General features: G+C 48.8%; 1 protein-coding gene across 10 annotated transcripts in view; it reads right to left on the bottom strand.

Moving 5' to 3' along the window:
• The window catches only part of LOC130282600 (gastrula zinc finger protein XlCGF26.1-like), a 381,272-nt gene that overhangs the window by 65,538 nt on the left and 289,418 nt on the right, over positions 1–26,316 (bottom strand). The window contains exon 2 of one of the 10 annotated variants that reach the window (XM_056531003.1): positions 3,611–3,651. The exons of the other annotated variants lie outside the window; for them this stretch is intronic. The gene's annotated coding sequence lies outside the window, so the exon portion shown is untranslated. The remainder of the gene's footprint in view (positions 1–3,610; positions 3,652–26,316) is intronic. 10 annotated transcript variants of the gene reach the window in all.

The raw sequence follows: 26,316 nt of genomic DNA, 5'->3' as shown, positions 1-26,316 counted from the left end.
TTCCCCAAACTACACTTCATCCATTCCAGCAAAATAAATTTAGGGAACACCTGCCTGTTCCAAATCTCCACTTCAGGTGGTCCGTAAGAAACATCGGCCTCAAATGTGAAAAGTTTTCTCAGTCATGAGCTCTGTTGTATTTGACAATTCGGAGTCACATGTTAGTTGTTCACAGAATGATGAGGCAGAGCATAGGTTGAAAATTGCAATTTTCAAAAGCTATCCTTCATCCATTCCTGGAAAATAAATTTAGGAAACACCCATGCATTCAAAATGTCCTCTTTACCCCTTCTGTATACCCATTTCTCAGGGTGGGTACTTTCTGTAATGGTGTTGATAGGGATGACCCTTATGTTTCTAATGACAGGATCAATATACTAATACTAATATGCCATTGCTTCTGGAAAAACATATTTGTTTCCAACCCTTTAACCCATATACATCAGAATGCTATCTGCTTGTGACTCCGGATTGAGGCCTTGAGATGACTCCATGCGGGAGTAGAAAGACTAAATATCTGACGAACAGAGAACTTCTGCCAATAAATTTATGGACACTAGATATGCTAATATATACGGACACAATAATCAAACAACCAATCAAAATGTAACATGCTAATTGTGATGTCATAACTAACCCTCCTTCTTTGTACAATGTAAAAACCAACTGCATTTCACCAGAACTCTTTGTGGAACAGCTGAGTTTCCTGCTAAGAAAGAGTGCATACCAACATCCCCTGTGTGGTGTATATTTTTTATGTCGACACTTAGCAAAATATATAGCAGCACAGTCAATCACATTTGAAAGCCCCCACTCGGACCTTCCTTATCAGTTGGTGCCGTCGACTCCTTTCCAAACCGAGGGAGGGTGAAATTGTTCCCAGGACCGCACTAGCGGAAAAACCAAGTCTGGGGGAGCGACAGCTTTAACCATCCGGAGGAATCTGGGGCCGTGCAAAGGGCGTGATCAACCCTACAGAACGCGGTAAGTCTACTGATTTCTTTATAAATCTGTAGTTCTTATCAGTGTTCATTGAGCGGTTCTGAGAAGCCAAACAGATCTTGGTCAAAATCTTGGTCTTGTCAAACCTCTAAGACAAACCCTAGCGGCAGGGTATTTTCCCTCTGTGTGGTCTAATTTGTGAGTTATAGCCGTGTTGGTGCTTGACTGTAGCTGGTTAAAAAAAATTCTAAGAGTAGAGGCATAGGAAGTTAATCTGCCTGTGAATTTTATGCAGCCTCGTGTAAACAAAATGTAACCCCCCTTTTTCTTTGGCTCATATTGTGAAATGCTTATCACAAGCGCACAAGGCCAGGCATTTCAAAACATGTGAAATGCACTGTTTAATAAGATTTATTCTGTGTTTTTTTTTTTCACGGTAGGGAAAACCTGACATGACATTCTAGAATAAAGAGAATGTTATGTAAGGATTTTAATTTAGATTTTTGATATTTTTAAAATCTGCTCAGTGGATACGGTCAAAGGAAAAAAAGAAAAGTGCTGTAGATTTTTGGAGATTTTTTTTTATTATTATCTCTGGTAATTAGTAGTGTAACTGGTAATTCTGCGTATGTTGTACTCCTGATAACTGAATTGAGAGAGAGAGAGATGTGTTGTACCAGATGACGATGGTGTACTGGCTGAGGGGACATGCCAGTCAGTAACAGTATCAAGGCATAACTATTGTGTAAAGTACTGCTGTCAGTCAGTCCAGTGTCCTCTCTAGTGTATGCTTGATCGCTTTTTAGCGGCCTGCTGATGAGATATATATATCAGTTCAGTGTTCTTGTGTGACAGAGATTAGCATCAGGAGGCAAATTTTGCTTGACAAATGCACACTCTTTTGTTAGTGCTGGATACCAATTTGTGTATGGCCAGACCACTAAGAGATTTTTCTAATAGGGTCATTTGCAACCCTCACTCAACCTAAGACTTAAAGGGGTTATCCGTAATCCGTAAGGGGTTTTTACATATCAACTGGATCCAGAAAGTTAAACAGATTTGTAAATTACTTCTATTAAAAAATCTTAATTATTTCAGTACTTATGAGCTTTTGAAGTTAAGGTTGTTCTTTTCTGTCTGAGTGCTCTCTGATGACACGTGTCTCGGGAACCACCCAGTTTAGAAGCAAATTCCCATAGTAAACATCTTCCCGAGACATGTGTCATTAGAGAGCACTTAGACAGAAAAGAATAACCTTAACTTCAGAAGCTCATAAGTACTGAAAGGATTAAGATTTTTTAATAGAAGTAATTTACAAATCTACAAAGCAAAGGTGTGATATTCGGCACTGCTATATCTGGCTAAGCTGGACTATTAGACGGACACTCAACAAGGAAAATCCAGAGAGATATGGTGGTGCTCTTATAGTGTAGCAAAGTTCATATCTTCAGTGCAATGAAGAAATAGAAATAATCGGCACTCACCGGTCTTCGCTCAAATCAGCTTCTTTATTGAAAAATACTCACAAACATGGAATGCAGTCGGGGAGAAGGATCGGTGCAGGGGGGGGGGTAAGTAGTAGGCGACAGATTCTGTTTCGCTCGTTACACGAGCTTCATCCGGCCATGTCTTCCTGGAACTCTATGCTGCTTCTTATACAGGTGAGCGGCCAATCGCAGAAGCTCTGGTCCGCCCTCCTTTCCTGACGCACCTGGCGGGTCCTCGTTAGAGTAGCATTAACAATAGAGAGTACGTGCAGATTAAAAACTAAATAGTTTAAAAACAGGGTGCATAGTCTACCTTTTCATTAAGGCCAAGAGGGCCTGCTGCTGCTGTTTGTATAATCCAAAATGTTTCTCTTTGCAATAAGTACTGGTCTAGGCTGATTCCCGGTCTGGGTTTTACTCTTTCTATCCCAGAAAATTTAAGGTGGTCCAGTTGTCCCCCGTGGGTTTCTATCATATGGGCTATAAGGTGAGGCACTCCTTTTAAAGTACGAAAGGAATATAGGTGCTCCCTAATCCGAGCGCAAAGCTGTCTTGCCAATATAGTAGAACCCACAGGGGCAATATATAACATATACGACAAATTTGATTCTACATGTGATTAAATCTGACACTGTATGCGTAATTGCACCTAATCTCATGGTTTTTAGTTTGGCAATACATATATTCATCCATAAATCCATTTATCGGGCATTTAAAATGTTATGCCCGTTACGTGGATGATATATTGATAGCATGGGCAGGGACAGAGTTACAATTCGACAATTTTGTTAGATATCTAAATGAAGTGAACAAAATGAATCTTGCTTTCACATCACAATTCGGTGGTGTATCCATCGAGTTTTTGGACGTTAAATTGTCAATCAATGGCAATAGGATACTGAGCGAGGGATTCAGGAAAGAGATGGCCAGGAACACCCTTCTTCACTACTATAGCTCTCATCCAGCATCAGTGAAGAAGGGTATTCCCTACGGGCAATATATTCGCCTGAAACGTAACAATGCATCAGAGGTGACATTCAATAAACAAGCAGATGATCTACAAAAGAGACTTATGGAAAGACAATATCCATTACATCTAATAAAAGAAGGGAGAAAAAGAGCAACAGAGAAGCAAAGAGTAGATTTATTGAAAAATAAAAACAAAAATAAGAAATACTTACCCGAACAGAGACGATTCACTTTCACATTTCAGAATGCCCCCCTAAATAAGACCATAGAACAGGCAGTAAGAAGTAATTGGCACATACTAGAAAGTGATGCAGAACTAAAAGATATTGCAAGTATGAAGCCACTAATCTCATATAGAAAGAATAAAACTATAGGTGATATTCTTAAGAAACAAGAAAAGGAAAAGAGAAATGCAGAAGGTACATGGCTAGAGAAATTTACCCCAAAAGGGAACTATGCCTGTAAATCATTCTGCAAGTACAATGCTGAACTAAAAACCATGAGATTAGGTGCAATTACGCATACAGTGTCAGATTTAATCCCATGTAGAACCAAATTTGTCGTATATGTTATATATTGCCCCTGTGGGTTCTACTATATTGGCAAAACGATAAGACAGCTTTGCGCTCGGATTAGGGAACATCTATATTCCTTTCATACTTTAAAAGGAGCGCCTCGCCTTATAGCCCATATGATAGACACCCACGGGGGACAACTGGACCACCTTAAATTTTCTGGGATAGAAAGAGTAAAACCCAGACCGGGAATCAGCCTAGACCAGTACTTATTGCAAAGAGAAACTGTCACGATTCGGCTTACAGGTAGTGGATCCTCTGTGTCAGCGAGGGATTGGCGTGGACCGTGCTAGTGGACCGGTTCTAAGAGGCTACTGGTTTTCACCAGAGCCCGCCGCAAAGCGGGATGGTCTTGCTGCGGCAGTAGCAACCAGGTCGTATCCACTAGCAACGGCTCAACCTCGCTGACTGCTGAGAAGGCGTGGGACAGAAGGACTAGGCAGAGGCAAGGTCAGACGTAGCAGAAGGTCGGGGGCAGGCGGCAAGGTTCGTAGTCAGGATGGATAGCAGAAGTTCAGGTAACACAGGCTTTGGACACACTAAACGCTTTCACTGGCACAAGGCAACAAGATCCGGCAAGGGAGTGCAAGGGAGGAGATCAGATATAGCCAGGGAGCAGGTGGAAGCCAATTAAGCTAATTGGGCCAGGCACCAATCATTGGTGCACTGGCCCCTTAAGTCTCAGAGAGCTGGCGCGCGCGCGCCCTAGAGAGCGGAGCCGCGCGCGCCAGCACATGACAGCAGGGGACCGGGACGGGTAAGTGACCTGGGATGCGATTCGCGAGCGGGCGCGTCCCGCTGTGCGAATCGCATCCCCGACGGCCATGACAGTGCAGCGCTCCCGGTCAGCGGGACTGACCGGGGCGCTGCAGGGAGAAAGACGCCGTGAGCGCTCCGGGGAGGAGCGGGGACCCGGAGCGCTAGGCGTAACAGTACCCCCCCCCCCTTAGGTCTCCCCTTTTTTTTGTCCGGTAACTGCCTCCCCTGGGATGAGGACACCGGGAAAGAATGGAGGGTTTCCTCAACGGCAGGCAGTACAGCAGGAGTTGGAATGGGGAGGGAGGGCAGAGGGTGAAGCTTGGCACGGGGCAGGGAGACACAAGGACGGGAGCCATGAGGAGGCACAGAGGCTTGCCTGACGGGACTGGGAGGGGGGGAGAGGCACTTCCTGTGGCAGGCAGAGTCCCAGTTCTTGATCTCCCCGGTGGTCCAATCAAGGGTGGGAGAATGAAGCCGGAGCCATGGCAGACCGAGGAGGACCTCAGAGGTACAGTTGGGGAGAACGAAGAGCTCAATCCTTTCTTGGTGGGGTCCAATAGACATCAGGAGGGGTTCTGTGCGGTAACGCACGGTGCAATCCAATCTGACTCCGTTGACCGCGGAAATGTAGAGCGGCTTGACGAGACGGGTCACCGGGATGCTGAATTTATTCACAAAGGACTCCAAAATAAAATTCCCAGAGGCACCAGAGTCCAAGCAGGCCACGGCTGAGAGGGAGGAGTTGGCTGAAGGAGAAATCCGCACGGGCACCGTGAAACATGGAGAAGCAGACTTAGAACCAAGAGACGCCACACCCACGTGAGCTGGGTGCGTGCGTGCGTTTCCCAGACGTGGAGGACGGATAGGGCAATCCACCAAGAAATGCTCGGTACTGGCACAGTAAAGACAGAGATTTTCTTCCCTACGGCGATTCCTCTCTTCCTGGGTCAGGCGAGACCGATCCACTTGCATGGCCTCCTCGGCGGGAGGCCCAGGCGTAGATTGCAACGGATACTGTGGGAGAGGTGCCCAGAGATCTAAGTCTTTTTCCTGGCGGAGCTCTTGGTGTCGCTCAGAAAAACGCATGTCAATGCGGGTAGCCAAATGGATGAGTTCTTGCAGGTTGGCAGGAATCTCTCGTGCGGCCAGCACATCCTTGATGCGACTGGATAGGCCTTTTTTAAAGGTCGCGCAGAGAGCCTCGTTATTCCATGATAACTCGGAAGCAAGAGTACGAAATTGGATGGCGTACTCGCCCACTGAAGAATTACCCTGGACCAGGTTCAGCAGGGCAGTCTCGGCAGAAGAAGCTCGGGCTGGCTCCTCGAAGACACTCCGGACTTCAGCGAAGAAGGACTGGACTGTGGCTGTGGCAGGATCATTGCGGTCCCAGAGCGGTGTGGCCCAAGACAAGGCCTTTCCTGAAAGAAGGCTTACTACGAACGCCACCTTAGACCGTTCTGTAGGAAACAAGTCCGACAACATCTCCATATGCAGGGAACACTGAGACAAAAATCCACGGCAGAGTTTAGAGTCCCCATCAAATTTGTCCGGCAGGGACAAGCGGAGGCTAGGAGCGGCCACTCGCTGCGGAGGAGGTGCAGGAGCTGGCGGAGGAGATGGTTGCTGCTGTAGCAGAGGCAGAAGTTGCTGTAACATGGCGGTCAACTGCGACAGCTGCTGTCCTTGTTGGGCAATCTGCTGCGATTGCTGAGCGACCACCGTGGGAAGGTCAGCGAGACTTGGCAGCGGCACCTCAGCGGGATCCATGGCCGGATCTACTGTCACGATTCGGCTTACAGGTAGTGGATCCTCTGTGTCAGCGAGGGATTGGCGTGGACCGTGCTAGTGGACCGGTTCTAAGAGGCTACTGGTTTTCACCAGAGCCCGCCGCAAAGCGGGATGGTCTTGCTGCGGCAGTAGCAACCAGGTCGTATCCACTAGCAACGGCTCAACCTCGCTGACTGCTGAGAAGGCGTGGGACAGAAGGACTAGGCAGAGGCAAGGTCAGACGTAGCAGAAGGTCGGGGGCAGGCGGCAAGGTTCGTAGTCAGGATGGATAGCAGAAGTTCAGGTAACACAGGCTTTGGACACACTAAACGCTTTCACTGGCACAAGGCAACAAGATCCGGCAAGGGAGTGCAAGGGAGGAGATCAGATATAGCCAGGGAGCAGGTGGAAGCCAATTAAGCTAATTGGGCCAGGCACCAATCATTGGTGCACTGGCCCTTTAAGTCTCAGAGAGCTGGCGCGCGCGTGCCCTAGAGAGCGGAGCCGCGCGCGCCAGCACATGACAGCAGGGGACCGGGACGGGTAAGTGACCTGGGATGCGATTCGCGAGCGGGCGCGTCCCGCTGTGCGAATCGCATCCCCGACGGCCATGACAGTGCAGCGCTCCCGGTCAGCGGGACTGACCGGGGCGCTGCAGGGAGAAAGACGCCGTGAGCGCTCCGGGGAGGAGCGGGGACCCGGAGCGCTAGGCGTAACAGTACCCCCCCCCTTAGGTCTCCCCTTTTTTTTGTCCGGTAACTGCCTCCCCTGGGATGAGGACACCGGGAAAGAATGGAGGGTTTCCTCAACGGCAGGCAGTACAGCAGGAGTTGGAATGGGGAGGGAGGGCAGAGGGTGAAGCTTGGCACGGGGCAGGGAGACACAAGGACGGGAGCCATGAGGAGGCACAGAGGCTTGCCTGACGGGACTGGGAGGGGGGGAGAGGCGCTTCCTGTGGCAGGCAGAGTCCCAGTTCTTGATCTCCCCGGTGGTCCAATCAAGGGTGGGAGAATGAAGCCGGAGCCATGGCAGACCGAGGAGGACCTCAGAGGTACAGTTGGGGAGAACGAAGAGCTCAATCCTTTCTTGGTGGGGTCCAATAGACATCAGGAGGGGTTCTGTGCGGTAACGCACGGTGCAATCCAATCTGACTCCGTTGACCGCGGAAATGTAGAGCGGCTTGACGAGACGGGTCACCGGGATGCTGAATTTATTCACAAAGGACTCCAAAATAAAATTCCCAGAGGCACCAGAGTCCAAGCAGGCCACGGCTGAGAGGGAGGAGTTGGCTGAAGGAGAAATCCGCACGGGCACCGTGAGACATGGAGAAGCAGACTTAGAACCAAGAGACGCCACACCCACGTGAGCTGGGTGCGTGCGTGCGTTTCCCAGACGTGGAGGACGGATAGGGCAATCCACCAAGAAATGCTCGGTACTGGCACAGTAAAGACAGAGATTTTCTTCCCTACGGCGATTCCTCTCTTCCTGGGTCAGGCGAGACCGATCCACTTGCATGGCCTCCTCGGCGGGAGGCCCAGGCGTAGATTGCAACGGATACTGTGGGAGAGGTGCCCAGAGATCTAAGTCTTTTTCCTGGCGGAGCTCTTGGTGTCGCTCAGAAAAACGCATGTCAATGCGGGTAGCCAAATGGATGAGTTCTTGCAGGTTGGCAGGAATCTCTCGTGCGGCCAGCACATCCTTGATGCGACTGGATAGGCCTTTTTTAAAGGTCGCGCAGAGAGCCTCGTTATTCCATGATAACTCGGAAGCAAGAGTACGAAATTGGATGGCGTACTCGCCCACTGAAGAATTACCCTGGACCAGGTTCAGCAGGGCAGTCTCGGCAGAAGAAGCTCGGGCTGGCTCCTCGAAGACACTCCGGACTTCAGCGAAGAAGGACTGGACTGTGGCTGTGGCAGGATCATTGCGGTCCCAGAGCGGTGTGGCCCAAGACAAGGCCTTTCCTGAAAGAAGGCTTACTACGAACGCCACCTTAGACCGTTCTGTAGGAAACAAGTCCGACAACATCTCCATATGCAGGGAACACTGAGACAAAAATCCACGGCAGAGTTTAGAGTCCCCATCAAATTTGTCCGGCAGGGACAAGCGGAGGCTAGGAGCGGCCACTCGCTGCGGAGGAGGTGCAGGAGCTGGCGGAGGAGATGGTTGCTGCTGTAGCAGAGGCAGAAGTTGCTGTAACATGGCGGTCAACTGCGACAGCTGCTGTCCTTGTTGGGCAATCTGCTGCGATTGCTGAGCGACCACCGTGGGAAGGTCAGCGAGACTTGGCAGCGGCACCTCAGCGGGATCCATGGCCGGATCTACTGTCACGATTCGGCTTACAGGTAGTGGATCCTCTGTGTCAGCGAGGGATTGGCGTGGACCGTGCTAGTGGACCGGTTCTAAGAGGCTACTGGTTTTCACCAGAGCCCGCCGCAAAGCGGGATGGTCTTGCTGCGGCAGTAGCAACCAGGTCGTATCCACTAGCAACGGCTCAACCTCGCTGACTGCTGAGAAGGCGTGGGACAGAAGGACTAGGCAGAGGCAAGGTCAGACGTAGCAGAAGGTCGGGGGCAGGCGGCAAGGTTCGTAGTCAGGATGGATAGCAGAAGTTCAGGTAACACAGGCTTTGGACACACTAAACGCTTTCACTGGCACAAGGCAACAAGATTCGGCAAGGGAGTGCAAGGGAGGAGATCAGATATAGCCAGGGAGCAGGTGGAAGCCAATTAAGCTAATTGGGCCAGGCACCAATCATTGGTGCACTGGCCCTTTAAGTCTCAGAGAGCTGGCGCACGCGTGCCCTAGAGAGCGGAGCCGCGCGCGCCAGCACATGACAGCAGGGGACCGGGACGGGTAAGTGACCTGGGATGCGATTCGCGAGCGGGCGCGTCCCGCTGTGCGAATCGCATCCCCGACGGCCATGACAGTGCAGCGCTCCCGGTCAGCGGGACTGACCGGGGCGCTGCAGGGAGAAAGACGCCCGGAGCGCTAGGCGTAACAGAAACATTTTGGATTATACAAACAGCAGCAGCAGGCCCTTTTGGCCTTAATGAAAAGGTAGACTATGCACCTTGTTTTTAAACTATTTAGTTTTTAATCTGCAGGATCTCTCTATTGTTAATGCTAACTTATACTGACGCACTTATAAAATGGCAACTGTTAGCCAATGGCGAGACTCTAACGAGGATCCGCCAGGTGTGTCAGGAAAGGAGGGCGGACCAGAGCTTCTGCGATTGGCCGCTCACCTGTATAAGAAGCAGCATTGAGTTCCAGGAAGACATGGTCGGATGAAGCTCGTGTAACGAGCGAAACAGAATCTGTTGCATACTACTTACCCCCCCTGCACCGAACCCTCTCCCCGACTACATTTCATGTTTGTGAGTATTTTTCAATAAAGAAGCTGATTTGAGAGAAGACCGGTGAGTGCTGATTATTTCTATTTCTTCATTGCACTGATAATTTACAAATCTGTTTAACTTTCTGGAGCCAGTTGATATATAAAAAAAAGGTTTTTTTTCCTGGATAACCCCTTTTAAAAGGCTTTAACACTGTTCAATTCCTGCACTGGTTAACTTTAAAGGGTAAAATATGAGCCGTTTGCAAGCTCCCTTCCTCCTTGGGTGTGAGGAGTCACGTGACAATGATTATGATCCTAGCTGTTGGTTTTGTCCCCATTGTGGTCAGCAAAGCCTGCCCTCAGTAAAAGACCGCATTTCCTGTGGCCAAGCCTGGCCTGTAAATGCTCTACCATGTACTGTCACAGCATCTCCATATGCTGCAAAAATGGAAACGCCCCAAAATGCACCCACCCCACAATATGCTATTCAACCTCCATCTAGTGGTTGCCATGTTACTACAGTAACTTCCTGTGCTGTCAGCCATCTTGGAGTGCCAGGAAGTACTGCTCGCCCAAGTTCTTGTGCTGTCAGCCATCTTGCAGTGCCAGGAAGTGTGGCACAACCCACTTCCTGTGCTGTCAGCCATCTTGGAGGATCAGAATCAAAAGCGAATGACCAGGGAGTCAGAAGTTTGTCTGGCGCAGAGAGGAACCATCAGACAGCCAAGTAGAATCAAGGGATTTATTAGATGCAACGCGTTTCGATGCGCATGCGCAGCTTCATCAGGCATGATGAAGCTGCGCATGCGCAGCGAAACGCGTTACATCTAATAAATCCCTTGATTTTACTTGGCTGTCTGATGGTTCCTCTCTGCGCCAGACAAACTCCTGACTCCCTGGTCATTCGCTTTTGATTCTACTCTTACCCAGGAGGGCTGCAGTGGACCTTCTTCCATATCTCTTCTGCTCTTAACCTTGTTGTGTGTGAGCTCACAACCAACTTTGGTAAGCGGCTTGGGAATCACTGTCCCCTACCCCCACCTGCAAGATCTACTGATCCCGCACATGAGGCGCCTTCCTTTCTTTCTCTAGATCTTGGAGGATCAGGAATTGCTGCCTCATCCATTTCCTCTACTGTCAGCCATTTGGGCTTACCCAATCTACTTACTCCGTGTAATGAGCCCTCATCCAATACACCCAAACAGAACTTGCCAGTTGCTGGAAGGTTTCCAAATGGAACTTCCTCTAGTGCTGAAGCACTTGATCTCTTTACAGGTATGACTCAGGATGGGAGTTACTTTGTACATAATGACCAGATCACTGGCCTATACCCAAATCAAACCCACACACTCCCGGATCAGCCCTCACCGGAAAGCTCTGTATTTCATTCTGTTAATAATTGCTGTGCCTCACCAAGAAGTCAGACCTCTGTACACAGTGAAGACAGTCCTCCAGCCCAAGATGAACCCTATGCACAGTTTCAGTCTCCTATCAATGATAATCATTATCATCAGTCAGGAAAGATATCTTTTTCACCTGTTAATACATCACACCTACTGTGGTGCAATTTCATGTGCCTCCCAATACATCCAACAGTAACATGTAACAAACCATTAGATCAAGTATGGTGTCTGAATCTTTTCAACCGGCCCTTGGAACAAAGATCTGGAGTAACACCCTACTCCGGATTGGCATGGGTTCCATGGAAACCCAGCGAATGCAAGCTATAGTTAACCCTGCAAATTCATATCTTCAGCATAATGATGGCCTTGCTGCTTTAGTGCAGGCAGGGGAGACTAGTATACAGCATGAGTCTGATCTGTTGGTACTACAACAAGGGCCCATTTCAACCTTCCAATTGGCCATTACAGGCTCTGGGACACTGCCTTGCAACATGATAATACAAGTTGTTGGTCAGAGATATTCCTCTGCCCAACATGATGCCTGCATAAGGCAGCTTCAGTCCACAATACACCACATTCTTGATCTAGCTGGAGAGAAGGAAATTTCCTCTCTGACCATTCCACCCATCAGTTCTGGATTCTTTGGATTTCCTCCTAATATCTGTGCCAATGCAATAGTGTCCAGTATTGAGAATCACAAGCCAATACCAACATTGCAAGAAATCAGGCTTATCTAAAAAAAAAATCCGAGACAGTCCAAGCTCTGGTGGATGCTGTCAACTTGTAACCTGAAAAATGGATTACCCAGATACACACTAACTAAACTCTTGCCCATACAGCTTGATGCTTCCAGAGATTTCCTGCATAGTTTTGGTGAATCCAGTCCGCCGCAAACTATGTCAATACCACTTACCTATAGTGGTGGAAATAAAGGGTCTGAGAAACCTCTTTCAGAAACTCTTTATAAATATGTTCCGTTTAACTTGGTGCAAGTAAATAACCTTGTAGCCCAACTACATGACCGAGAGAAACAGCCAATGCCTTTCTACAGAAGAATCAAGCAAATCCAAAGAACCTGTTCATCAGTATGGAAGGATTTATATAATCTAGTCTCTATCAGAACTTGAGATGCCTTCTGGCCTATCATTTCCGCCAGCCTTGATAGTTCTGCTATTGTGGATGAGGAGACATCCTCTTCTGGAATAGAATTCTGCTGACAACTACAAGCCTTGGTCAGAGACAGACTAGCTCCAAGCTCCACCAATTTCTCTGATGTCTCTCAGGAACCTATGGAATCAGCTGAAAAGTTTTTCTCCAGACTACTTAATATGTTCCAGGATCAAGGTTATGACCTAGGAAGCAACTTCCATAAAACAGTCTTCATTAGTACCTTTGTTACTGGCCTCCATGATGCTACCAAGAAAAGGCTTACGGACACTAGACCTTAATATGTGACACATGAACCAAAGCAGCTCTTACTCAATGTCAAAGCTATTGAAAAACAAACTGAAATGGCACCTACTAAGAAAAGCTCTGATGTGTCAATCTGTCAAGATGTACCGATGATGCTTAATGCTACAGCACAATACCCGATTCAGAATTATGTCCCTCAGTTCCAAACTGTTCCTGCTCAGTACCGTGTTCCGAATTATCCCCCTCGAAGATCACCCATCAGAATCATCATCTGCTACAGATGTGGTAAAATTGGACATGTCAAGCAACACTGCAGATCCAAACCTCTTCCTTCTGACTACTGAATGGATTCAGCCACTGTAAGGCCAATGATGTCACAAAACCGTCATAATATGGATCGACAACAATCTAGACCTCGCTATGGACACCCAAACCACTCCAGGATGAATCAACAATGAAGACCCGACAACAGAAGAACTCCAGAGTATCCATCTAATCATGTCTCATATAGAAATTGTCAAAAATCCGGATCTGAGATTTACTACTGAAAACTCGAAGCCACCAATAAAAATGAGGATGCACGTTGAATTAACCCAAGCACTTACACCTGAAGAACTTTTGTGTCCTACAAGCCTCTTCAGTGATGGTCATTAACATCCCAACAAAGACTATATCCGATGTCTACCTGCAACAAATTCCTGACCATGTCTAGTCCAAAGGCCCAGATGTTAATGGACTCTTGCCTGTTCAACCTGTTAAGATCTTTTTGAAACTCTGTGCCGAGATTCCAAAAGTACCCCAATATTATCTAAGAGCCAATCAAGAGGCTTCTCTATCTGAACAAATTACAACTCTTCTCAAGAATGGAGCGCTAATTAAATGTGTTTCACCAGCACACACCCCTTAGTTTCCAGTCAAGAAGAAGACCCCAAGAGGACAACCTAAGAATTTCCACATGGTCCATGATCTTCGTGCCGTTAATGCTGCCACAATTCTAGATACTCTCATTGATCTCAATCACTTTTCTCAAGTCTTATTCACCTGTCTGGATCCATGGGTAGGAGCCCATCATAATGGGACTTTACTTCAATACATAGATGACCTTCTACTCGGTGCCACATCACAAGATGAGTGTGCCACGACTTCACTGGATCTACTATCTTTCCTTGCTTCCATCAACTATAAGGTGCCCCTTGGAAAAGTTTAATGGGCACAACAAAGTTTTCCTAGGTCATTATATCTCTCAAGGTGTTAAGCAGCTGGCAGAAGACAGGAAGCAAACCATACAAGAGACTCCTATACCTACAACTGTCGGGAAACTACAATCCTTTCATGGTATAATCACATACTGCCGACAATGGATTCCGGATGCCTCAGCACTGCTGCAACCTCTGTATGATGCCATTCTAACTATATCTCAGAAGCAACCACTTTGATGGGAAGCCATACAGAGTTTGAACTGCCTAAAAGACCTTATCATGTCCGCTCCTGCACTTGACATCCCGAACTATGAACTACCATTTTATCTGTTTCTCTCTAAAAACAAAGGGCCATGCCCTTGGAGTCCTTGCACAAAAAACATGGAGACAAATTGAGACCTTTGGGATACTACTCATGCAGACTAGATCCTGTTGCACAAACTGCACCCACCTGCCTTTGAGCTGTGACAGCAGCTAAAGACCTTTTGGACAGGAGTTCAAACATAATTCTTGGACATTATATCATTATCCTCACTTCACATGACCTGAAAGCTATTCTAACGCAATGTTGAAGAAATCCACTTTCTCAACAAAGACAAGTGAGACTTCAATGCTCTCTCTTACTCCCGGATAATGTCACCCTTCAGAGATGCACAATCCTCAATCCAGCTACCCAGCTTCCTCTCTCGAGGGGGGATGAGGAAGAAAAATAAATTGAACAAAATAATGGAGACCTTGGTGATCTTTGGTGATCCTTGGTGAGACCTTAGAGGTTATGGAAATGGAGACCTCATATTTTTCCCGTTCGAAGTTCTGCTGGCAAGACTACTCCCTTCCCGTGTTTCAGCACAAGAGGCGGAACTCATTGCCTTAGCTGAAGCCTGCCGCATTTTGGAAGGACAAACTGCCAACATCTACACAGACTCTGCCTATGGGCATGGAGTGGCGCTGGCCTTCAGATTAAAATGGGCCTTGAGGGGGTACATGACTGCAAGTGGAACTGCAGTTTGAAGCTGTCAGGACCCTGATTGAAGTCTTAAAATTGCCTGAACAAGTGGCAATCATTAAAGTCAAAGCGCACAGAAGATTGGACTCTGAAGAAGCCGAAGGAAATTTCTTGGCAGCTAAAGAAACTGCAATAATGCCCCTTGCTCGAGAGGAATCAGGGATATACGTGGTGACAAGAAGACAGAAGAAAGGATAAGAAGAACCAGAAGAGGAAAAGGAAAACCCCGGACTCAAAACAAGGGAAAGAGAATATGGGTGAAAAAAGGGAGCTGAACTCCGTGAATCAGATGGCCTATGAAGAAAGGCAAACAAGATTTGTCTTCCCCAAGCCCTTTACCCGGGGGGGGGGGGAGGGGGCCGGGACTCAATGGGCTCATGGAGTCACCCACAGAGGAAAAAAAACAAATGCTCACTTCGATCATCAAAATCTACCTTGCACCAGGAATAACAACACCAGTTGAACAATATGTCAAGGGATGTGACATTTGCAACACCTGTAACCCTGGAAGAACAGAAGTTACTCCGAAGAAACACTTGGCCAAACCATGCTATCCATTTCAGAGAATCTAGTTTGACCACATGCAATTGCCCAAAATTGGAAAGTTAAGTATGTACTAGTAACAGTGGAGATGTTCTCAGGATAGCCAGAAGCATACCAAGTCACTGATATTACAGGAAAGACTACTGTAAAGAAACTACTAACAGAACTGGTATGTGTTATGATTCGGCTGGTTGGAGCTGGATCCTCTGTGTCAGAGAGGGATTGGTGTGGACCGTACCGGTGGACCGGTTCTAAGTTGCTACTGGTATTCACCAGAGCCCGCCGCAATGCGGGATGGTCTTGCTTGAAGGTCGCGCTGAGGGCCTCATTGTTCCAGGCTAGCTCTGAGGAGAGGGTACGAAACTGGATGGCGTATTCGCCTACGGAAGAAGTTCCTTGGACTAGGTTCAGCAAGGCAGTCTCGGCAGAGGAGGCCCGGGCTGGCTCCTCGAAGACACTACGGACTTCAGCGAAGAAGGACTGGACAGTCGCTGTGGCAGGATCATTGCGGTCCCAGAGCGGTGTGGCCCAAGACAAGGCCTTTCCAGACAGAAGACTAACTACGAAAGCCACCTTAGACCGTTCTGTAGGAAATTGGTCCGACAACATCTCCATATGTAGGGAACATTGAGACAGGAAACCACGGCAGAGATTAGAGTCCCCATCAAATTTGTCCGGCAGAGACAAACGGAGGCTAGGAGCGGCCACTCTCTGCGGAGGAGGTGCAGGAGCTGGCGGAGGAGATGGTTGCTGCCGTAGCAGTGGCAGAAGTTGCTGTAGCATGGCGGTCAACTGCGACAGCTTCTGTCCTAGTTGGGCGATTTGTTGGGATTGCTGGGCGACCACCGTGGGTAGGTCAGCGAGACTTGGCAGCGGCACCTCAGCGGGATCCATGGCCGGATCTACTGTTATGATTCGGCTGGCTGGAGGTGGATCCTCTGTGTCAGAGAGGGATTGGCGTGGACCGTACCGGTGGACCGGTTCTAAGTTGCTACTGGTATTCACCAGAGCCCGCCGCAAAGCGGGATGGTCTTGCTGCGGCGGTAGCAACCAGGTCGTATCCACCGGTAACAGCTCAACCTCTCTGACTGCTGAGACAGGCGCGGTACAAAAGGACAAGGCAAGAGCAAGGTCGGATGTAGCAGAAGGTCAGGGCAGGCAGCAAGGGTCGTAGTCAGGGGCTACAGCAGAAGGTCTGGAACACAGGCTTGGGACATACACTAAACGCTTTCTCTGGCACAAGGCAACAAGATCCGGCAAGGCAGTGAAGGGGAAGTGAGGTTATATGAGCAGGGAGCAGGTGGAGGCTAATTAGACTGATTGGGCCAGGCACCAATCATTGGTGCACTGGCCCTTTAAAACTTAGAGAGCTGGCGCGCGCGCCCTAGAGAGCGGAGCCGCGCGCGCCAGAACGTGACAGCCGGGGACCGGGACAGGTAAGTGGCTTGGGATGCGATTCGCGAGCGGGCGCATCCCGCTATGCGAATCGCATCCCCGTCGTGAGTGTCAGTGCAGCGCTCCCGGTCAGCGGGTCTGACCAGGGCGCTGCAGAGAGGAGAACGCCACGAGCGCTCCAGGGAGGAGCAGGGACCCGGAGCGCTCGGCGTAACAGTACCCCCCCCTTAGGTCTCCCCCTCTTTTTGTCTCCTTGTCCCTTCAAATGAGACGAGAACATGGGGGGGACTCTTAAGTTTCCTTCCAGAAAAAAAAGAAGTCCTGGGAAGCAACATCAGCGGCAGGCAATCCAGAAGAAGTGGGAATGGGGAGGGGGGGCAGAGGGTGAAGCTTGTCACGGGGCAGAGTGTTACCAGGAAGGGGGCTATGAGGAGCAGATGTGAGGCATCATTTGTGATAAGCAGGACCCCAATTCTTGATCTCCCCGGTGGTCCAGTCAAGGGTGGGAGAATGACGTTGGAGCCATGGCAGACCAAGGAGGACTTCAGAGGTGCAGTTGGGCAGAACAAAAAATTCTATTTTCTCGTGATGCAGTCCAATGCTCATAAGCAGGGGTTCTGTACGGTAACGCACAGTGCAGTCCAGTTTTACTCCGTTGACCGAAGAAACGTAGAGCGGCTTGACGAGACGGGTCACCGGGATGCAGAACCTATTAACCAAGGAGGCCAGAATAAAATTTCCAGCAGAACCAGAGTCCAAGAAGGCCACAGCTGAGAAGGAGGAGTTGGCAGAAGGAGCAATCCGCACGGGCACAGTGAGACGTGGAGAGGCAGAATTCACACCAAGGGACGCCATTCCCATTTGAACAGGGTGCGTGCATGAGTTTCCCAGACGCGGAGGACGAATAGGGCAGTCCACCAAGAAATGTTCGGTACTAGCGCAGTACAGACATAAATTTGTATCTCTGCGGCGAGTTCTCTCTTCATGGGTCAGGCGAGACCGATCCACTTGCATGGCCTCCTCGGCGGGAGACACAGGGGTAGATTGCAAAGGATACTGGGAGAGAGGTGCCCAGAGATCAAGGTCCTTTTCCTGGCGGAGCTCCTGGTGTCTTTCAGAAAAACGCTTGTCGATGCAGGTGGCCAAAAGGATAAGTTCAGACAGGTCAGCTGGAATTTCTCGTGCGGCCAGTACATCTTTGATGTTGCTGGATAAGCCTTTCTTGAAGGTCGCGCAGAGGGCCTCATTGTTCCAGGCTAGCTCTGAGGAGAGGGTACGAAACTGGATGGTGTATTCGCCTACGGAAAAAGTTCCTTGGACTAGGTTCAGCAAGGCAGTCTCGGCAGAGGAGGCCCGGGCTGGCTCCTCGAAGACACTACGGACTTCAGCGAAGAAGGACTGGACAGTCGCTGTGGCAGGATCATTGCGGTCCCAGAGCGGTGTGGCCCAAGACAAGGCCTTTCCAGACAGAAGACTAACTACAAAAGCCACCTTAGACCGTTCTGTAGGAAATTGGTCCGACAACATCTCCATATGTAGGGAACATTGAGACAGGAAACCACGGCAGAGATTAGAGTCCCCATCAAATTTGTCCGGCAGAGACAAACGGAGGCTAGGAGCGGCCACTCGCTGCGGAGGAGGTGCAGGAGCTGGCAGAGGAGATGGTTGCTGCCGTAGCAGTGGCAGAAGTTGCTGTAGCATGGCGGTCAACTGCGACAGCTTCTGTCCTAGTTGGGCGATTTGTTGGGATTGCTGGGCGACCACCGTGGGTAGGTCAGCGAGACTTGGCAGCGGCACCTCAGCGGGATCCATGGCCGGATCTACTGTTATGATTCGGCTGGCTGGAGGTAAATCCTCTGTGTCAGAGAGGGATTGGCGTGGACCGTACCGGTGGACCGGTTCTAAGTTGCTACTGGTATTCACCAGAGCCCGCCGCAAAGCGGGATGGTCTTGCTGCGGCGGTAGCAACCAGGTCGTATCCACCGGTAACAGCTCAACCTCTCTGACTGCTGAGACAGGCGCGGTACAAAAGGACAAGGCAAGAGCAAGGTCGGACGTAGCAGAAGGTCAGGGCAGGCAGCAAGGGTCGTAGTCAGGGGCAACAGCAGAAGGTCTGGAACACAGGCTTGAGACATACACTAAACGCTTTCTCTGGCACAAGGCAACAAGATCCGGCAAGGCAGTGAAGGGGAAGTGAGGTTATATGAGCAGGGAGCAGGTGGAGGCTAATTAGACTGATTGGGCCCGGCACCAATCATTGGTGCACTGGCCCTTTAAATCTTAGAGAGCTGGCGCGTGCGCGCCCTAGAGAGCGGAGCCGCGTGCGCCAGAACGTGACAGCCGGGGACCGGGACAGGTAAGTGGCTTGGGATGCGATTCGCGAGCGGGCGCATCCCGCTATGCGAATCGCATCCCCGTCGTGAGTGTCAGTGCAGCGCTCCCGGTCAGCGGGTCTGACCGGGGCGCTGCAGAGAGGAGAACGCCGCGAGCGCTCCGGGGACGAGCAGGGACCCGGAGCGCTCGGCGTAACAGTATGCAGATTTCGAATCCCTGAAGTAATTGAAAGCGACCAAGGACCGGCTGTCATTGCAGATATTACAAGAGAAACTTTGAAAAATGGAGGGAGCAGACCTCGAACTCCATACCCCATATCATCCCGGAGCAGTGGGAAAGTTGAAAGACTGAATGGCACCCTAAAGAACAAAATCCTAAAAGCAAGTAAATAACTGTCCCTTTCATGACCAGAAGTGCTGCCCATAGATTTGTTTTCTGTTAGAAACACACCCTGACAGCCAACAGGCCTAACCCTTATGAGACACTCTTAGGGGGGGGGGGGGGTCCCTAAGTTAGGATGTTACTACCCTCAGTACCCTCAGTGTAGGAAATTACAGTTTGGTAAAGTTTGTTATTGTATTGTGTAATGAGCTCAAAGTAACATATATTGCAGTTTTATTCTTCCATTCCAGATCCGAACGCTGAACCAGGAAATCACAATCTGCAGAGTGTGTCCTCGTGAAAAGACATGTGAGGGGGCCACTGGAACCTAGATTTGAAGGTACTTGTTATTACTAACAACTCTGACTTTGGTGAAACTGGGAGGAGAATCAACATGGATATTCCTCACACTGCATGAGGGTTCCTACACCATGCTCCTGATACACATCCTTTTTCCATATAAGTGGAGTACAAACCCAGCAACTCAATCCGACTCCACCTAACTACTGGGCTGACTTGACAATGACCCAAGAGTTGCATCCCATGTTTTGATAACTCTTCCAGTGCCCAAGGGACTACCTTAAAATTTAGGTATACAAAGCAGTCCGGCACTGCAAGGGTGTTGGGGGCGGTTGATGGAGGTGGGTGTATTCTGCTGATGCGGGTGTGTGGTGGTGCTCTGGTTAACACAGCAAAGCAATCTTCATAACCAAGCGAAGGTATAGAAAAAAACGGCGACTCACCAAGTTCACGTCTTCCTTCTTTATTTGGAGAAATACTCACATGAATTCATAGGGAGGGGACATTTACAGGGGGGATACCAACAGGCGACAAGTCCCGTTTCGCAAGGATCAGTGCTTCATCTGGCCATCTGTCTCCACAAGTGCACTTTATATTCAAGTAAAACCCATTAGTGACCACCCACACATGTGCAACACCCGAGGAGAGGCGTAGAAAATCACAGGTATACCGCTGTATCTGCTCTTTCATTTAACCCTAAAGGGCCTGTTGCATTTGACCTTAGTATCCAATGCAACTCCCTTTTAAGAAACGTTCTCTCTGTATTTTCTCCTTCTCTGTGCTCGATTTTTTCAAGGCCTACAAATCGGAGAACTTAAGGGTTATTCCAGTGTGCCTCCTTTACATGGGATATTAAGCAAGTCGCTCCTTGTCTGCTCGTTTGGATGGAGTAAAAATGCTCCCTGATCCGAACGGACAGCTGGCGGCGCCTCTTCCAGATATAAAAGAAGCCACACAGGCAGAGAATTGCATATACAATATTTTTGGACTTGCAAGTTATCAATTCCTTTACTGTATGGTAAATGGGCCCTAATCTTAGATGCTTCACTGCCATATTGTATTTACAGTAATTGCAGTTTCTGCATTTTAGATTCCCTTTCGGTGACAAGTCTCCTAACCATGTTGTTTTTCTTTTTCTTTCCTCCTTATTCTGGGCTGCTCGCAGCACGTCTCCTATTGTTTTGTTCTTTTTGTATGTAATCCTTGGTTTCCTCAAAGCTACATCTTTTAGTATTTAATCTGACTCTATTATATACCAATTTCGTCTTATTGCGGCTTCTATCTTTTTGTTCATTGGTGAGTTGTCAAACACGAATGTGAATCGTTTTTCTGGGGTTATTTTCTTTCTTTCGACTAGTAGATCTTTTATGTCTTTCAGGTCTACTTTATGTCTGCTTTTTCTTATCAATTCTATTGGATAGGCTCGTTCTTTCAACCTTTCTGTTAACTCATTAGTAGAGATGAGCGAACTTTTCAAAAATTAGATTCGTCCGATTAGCCGAATTTTACCGAAAAGTCAGTTTCGATCCGAATTTGTTTGCGGCGAATCGATGTTAAAAAAGGCTATTTCTAGCCTACATACAGCCTCTATCGGGGTATAGAACACTTTGCTGTGTCCTAAAACGCATATGGAGTGTGCTGGGGTAGTGAAATAATACTGTTATTCAGAATAGCATGCAGATTACCGGAATCACTCTTAGAATCACTGCGGCACAGCAGCACAATGACAGAGCCTTGTGGTGGCATCAGTGTCAGGAGACCATATAGTGACTGAATGACATAGCGAGGAGGTGTTGGCAGCATGAGGACACCATATAGTGGATGAATGGCACAGCGTGTAGGTTTTGGCAGCATGAGGACACCATATAGTGGATGAATGGCACAGCGTGGAGGTGTTGGCAGCATGAGGACACCATATAGTGGCTGAATGGCACAGCATGGAGGTGTTGGCAGCATGAGGACACCATATAGTGGATGAATGGCACAGCGTGGAGGTGTTGGCAGCATGAGGACACCATATAGTGGCTGAATGGCACAGCGTGGAGGTGTTGGCAGCATGAGGACACCATATAGTGGCTGAATGGCACAGCGTGGAGGTGTTGGCAGCATGAGGACACCATATAGTGGCTGAATGGCACAGTGTGGAGATGTTGGCAGCATGAGGACACCATATAGTGGCTGAATGACACAGCGTGGACATGTTGGCAGCAAGAGGAGACCATTTAGTGGCTGAATGGCACAGCGTGGAGTTGGCTGATGCACTAGTACACTACACACCAGGGCTTCACAATCCCTCTCAAAAAAACAACACAATATATGACATTTTTGACAAAGATTTCTCATAGATAGCACCCGCTATCCATAAATTAGAAATTTCCAGACCCAGGCCCCACCTCTGCGGCATCAGGAACCCATATATTGCCTGAAGGACACAGCCTGGAGTTGGCTGATGCACCAATACACACCCGGGCTTCACAATCCCCTCCAAAAAACAACAACATTTTAGACATTTTTTAAAGAAATACCTTTGTGTAAGAACAAGTGCATATCCAACAGTTCACAAGACTCTATAATGCAGGACGGTGGACCACCCAAAGACATTCTTCTCAAAAATAATAAACCACACAATGTTTGACATTTTTTTACAAAAACTAATTCAATGTGTGTGTAAGCGCATCTGTCTCCAAAAGATCAGATCACCAAAGGACTTTTTTCACCCAAAATGATGAAACAGAGTTAATCCCTGTCCGTATTTATTATTATTTTTTTTTATTTTCATTAAAAAATCACACGCAACAAGCGTTCCGTTGTGTAACGATTAGCATTCTGGAAAATTCTATTTTATTACCGATAAAATTATCAGTAAATAAAAAAAAAAACTCTACACAAGAGTGTTTAATTACCCAATGAGCAGTCAGGAGTAGGCCTCAGCAGTACCCAAGAGGCTTTAATAACCCCCTACATTTGCACGATAAATTGCGAGACCGAGCAATACCAGGTGTGTTATACCCTCAGATTTCCGGGGCCACAGCCGCGCTCCACTGAACGGATTAGCATGTCTCTATCTTTCAAGAACAGGTGCGTGTTGCACGCTGAAACCAGTTTGTGATAGGGATCTGGGATTGCAATTATTTAACCTTAAAACGAGGAATTACCAGTAAGTGAGGACCATAAACTGGCGTTGATTAAGTCCCTGCCCTTTGGATTAGTTAGTGAGTTGGTTAATGAGGTCCTCGGATCGGCCCAGGCGGGGTAGGAGAAGGCCCTGGCAGAGCGCCAAGAATTTAACAATCATTGTTGAAATTTGCATTAAGCATGTATTAAGCTACTGCTAAACATCCAAAAATTTAAGGCCCAAGGCCAGAGGCACCAGGGAGGCAAGTAGTTCCTGAAAGACACAGAATGAGTCTGGATCATGCATTTGCAGTACCCAAGAGGTTTTCATAACCCCTTACATTTAAAGATCAATGTTGACATTTGCATTAAGCATGTATTTAGCTACTGCTAAACTTCAAAAAATTATAGGCCCAAGGCCAGAAGCATCAGTTTTCCCCATATTAGGAGCATAGTTGTCCCCCAGATTAGGCAGCATAGATGTCACCCAGATTAGGCAGCATACATGTCCCCCAGATTAGGTGCATAGTTGTCCCCCAGATAAGGAGCATAGTTGTCCCCCAGATTAGGCAGCATAGATGTCCCCCAGATTAGGAGCATACTTGTCCCCCAGAGTAGGCAGCATAGATGTTCCCCGGATAAGGAGCATACCTGTCCCCCAGATTAGGCAGCATAGATGTCCCCCAGATTAGGCAGCATAGATGTCACCCAGATTAGGCAGCATAGATGTCCCCCAGATTAAGCAGCATAGATGTCCCCCAGATTAGGAGCATAGTTGTCCCCCAGATTATGCAGCATAGATGTCACCCAGATTAGGCAGCATAGATGTCCCCCAGATTAGGCAGCATAGATGTCCCCCAGATTAGGAGCTTACTTGTCCCCCAGATTAGGCAGCATATATGTCCACCAGATTAGGAATTTAGTTGTCCCCCAGATTAGGAGCATAGTTGTCCCCCAAATAAGGTGCATAGTTGTCCTCCAGATTAGGCAGCATAGATGTCATCCAGATTAGGCAGCATAGATGTCCCCCAGATTAGGAGCATACTTGTCCCCCAGAGTAGGCAGCATAGATGTCCCCCAGATTAGGAGCATACTTGTCCCCTAGATTAGGCAGCATAGATATCCACCAGATTAGGAGCTTAGTTGTCCCCCAGATTAGGACCATAGTTGTCCCCCAGATAAGGAGCATAGTTGTCCCCCAGATTAGGCAGCATAGATGTCACCCAGATTAGGCAGCATAGATGTCTCCCAGATTAGGCAGCATAGATGTCCCCCAGATTAGGAGCATAGTTGTCCCCGAATCAGAGTGGGCCGGTCAGTGCCAATCAAAGGGCCGTATGTGGCAAGAGGGCCGTACAATGCCCAGGTCTGCCCCAGAGGGTTTCATAACCAACCACAATAGAGAAAATTTTGTTGTAGGAGCATGGTCAATCTACTCAGACCCATCTGTCATTGGTGGCTGGAAATCCTGGCTGATCCATCCCTGATTCATCTTCACAAACGTCAGTCTCTCCACATTTTTAGTGGACAGACGAGTTCGCCTTGGGGTGACTATGGCCTCGGCCGCACTAAACACCCGCTCTGATGGCACACTACTGGCCGGGCAAGACAGCTTTTCCAGGGCAAACTCCGCTAGTTGTGGCCATAAATCGAGTTTGGCTGCCCAGAAGTCCAGCAGATCTTCAACGGTTGTTGGCAGGGTCATGTCGAGGTAAGCCACCACCTGCTGGTTCAGGTCCTGCTCCATGTCCATCTGCTGCTGATGAGTGCTGATGCGGCTGAAGGAAGCTACTCATCAGCGACTGTAGACTCAGGCTGCTGCTGATTGAGCCGGTACTGCTCCTGCCACCCCTCCCCAGCAGCCGTGGCAGTGGAAGGTGAGCACAGGGGGCCCCCCGAGTCAGACCTGCGAGTGGATGGACCATGTGGCCGATAGGCATCGGCCAACCGACTACGTAGAAGCTCCCTGAAGTAGGTCAGTTTGTCCTCCCTCTCAGTAGGTGTAAAAAAGGCCCCCATTATGGGCCGGTAGCGAGGGTCTAATGAGGTGGAGATCCAGAAGTCATCACACTGACGAATTTTGACAATTCGGGGGTCACTACGCAAGCAACTCAGCATGCATCGTGCCATTTATGACAGTGACTCGCTGGGACTACCTGCCTCCATCTCCACTGCATACTGCCACAGTGTGTCTGGGTCCTCTGTCTCGCCTCCCTCGTAATAACCCTCCAGCTCCTCTGGCTGCTCCTGCTCCTCCTCTCCTGTCCAATGACCAGAAACACCGGCCATCTCATCCACCGTAAACTGTGCTCCGCTCTGCCCCTCACATTCTCCTCCAGTTCATCCCCCACAGGACTCATGTAGCCTTCTGATGTAGGCGCAACGTCTCCATTGCCGTGACCAGCCATGTTTTCAATAATTTTTTGGAGTAAATGTAGAAGTGGAATTACGTCGTTCATGGCATAATTCGAGCGACTAACAAAAAATGTGGCTTCCTCAAAGGGCCTCAGCAAACGGCAGGTGTCACGTATGAGCTGCCACTCGTTCACATTGAAGTTATACAGGGGAGTACTCCTATCTGCTTGTATCATCAAAAAAGCCGTGATGGCTTTTCTCTGTTCGTATAGTCTGTCCAACATATGGAGGGTGGAATTCCAACATGTGGCAACGTCACAAATGAGACTATGTTGTGGGATACCGTTCTGACGCTGCAGCTTAAGCAAAGTGTGCTTGGCGGTGTACGTGTGGCTGAAGTGCATGCACAGTTTCCTTGCCATTGTCAGAACGTCTTGCAAATGGGGTGAAGACTTGATGAACTTCTTGGCAACCAGATTCAACACGTGTGCCATGCAGGGTGAATGGTTCACACTTCCTTGTCGCAGCGCGGCCATAATGTTCTTCCCATTGTCGGTCACCATGGTTTCGATACGTGGTACGATGAAGGGCCACCGAGATTTGGACGTGCAGTGGAGGACGAGGACACGGGGGAGGAGGAGGCGCACACTGTAAAAGGACCAACTGCCTGGGAGCGAGAGCGTGGAGGAGGAAGCAGTATGACCTGTCCAAGTTGCTGTTGTGGCTGTGCAGGAACAACATTTACCCAGTCGGCCGTAAAAGACATGTATTGTCCCTGCCCGTAGTTACAGCTCCACACGTCGGCACTGCCGTGCACTTTCGAATACACCGACAGGCTCAAGGACTGGCCCACCTTCTCTTGTACAAACTTATGCAGGGCTGGTACTGCCTTCTTCGCAAAGAAATGACGGCTTGGGACTCTCCACCTCGGCACGGCACAAGCCATCAATTCCCTGAAAGCTGCAGAGTCCACCAGTTGGAAATGGAGGGACTGCAACACCAGCAACTTGGACAGGAGCACATTCAACTTC

This window comes from Hyla sarda, chromosome 7, assembly GCF_029499605.1.
Source record: "Hyla sarda isolate aHylSar1 chromosome 7, aHylSar1.hap1, whole genome shotgun sequence".
NCBI lineage: Eukaryota > Metazoa > Chordata > Amphibia > Anura > Hylidae > Hyla > Hyla sarda.
Note: the sequence above shows the minus strand (reverse complement) of the source record. Positions and strands in the feature narration are given on the sequence as shown.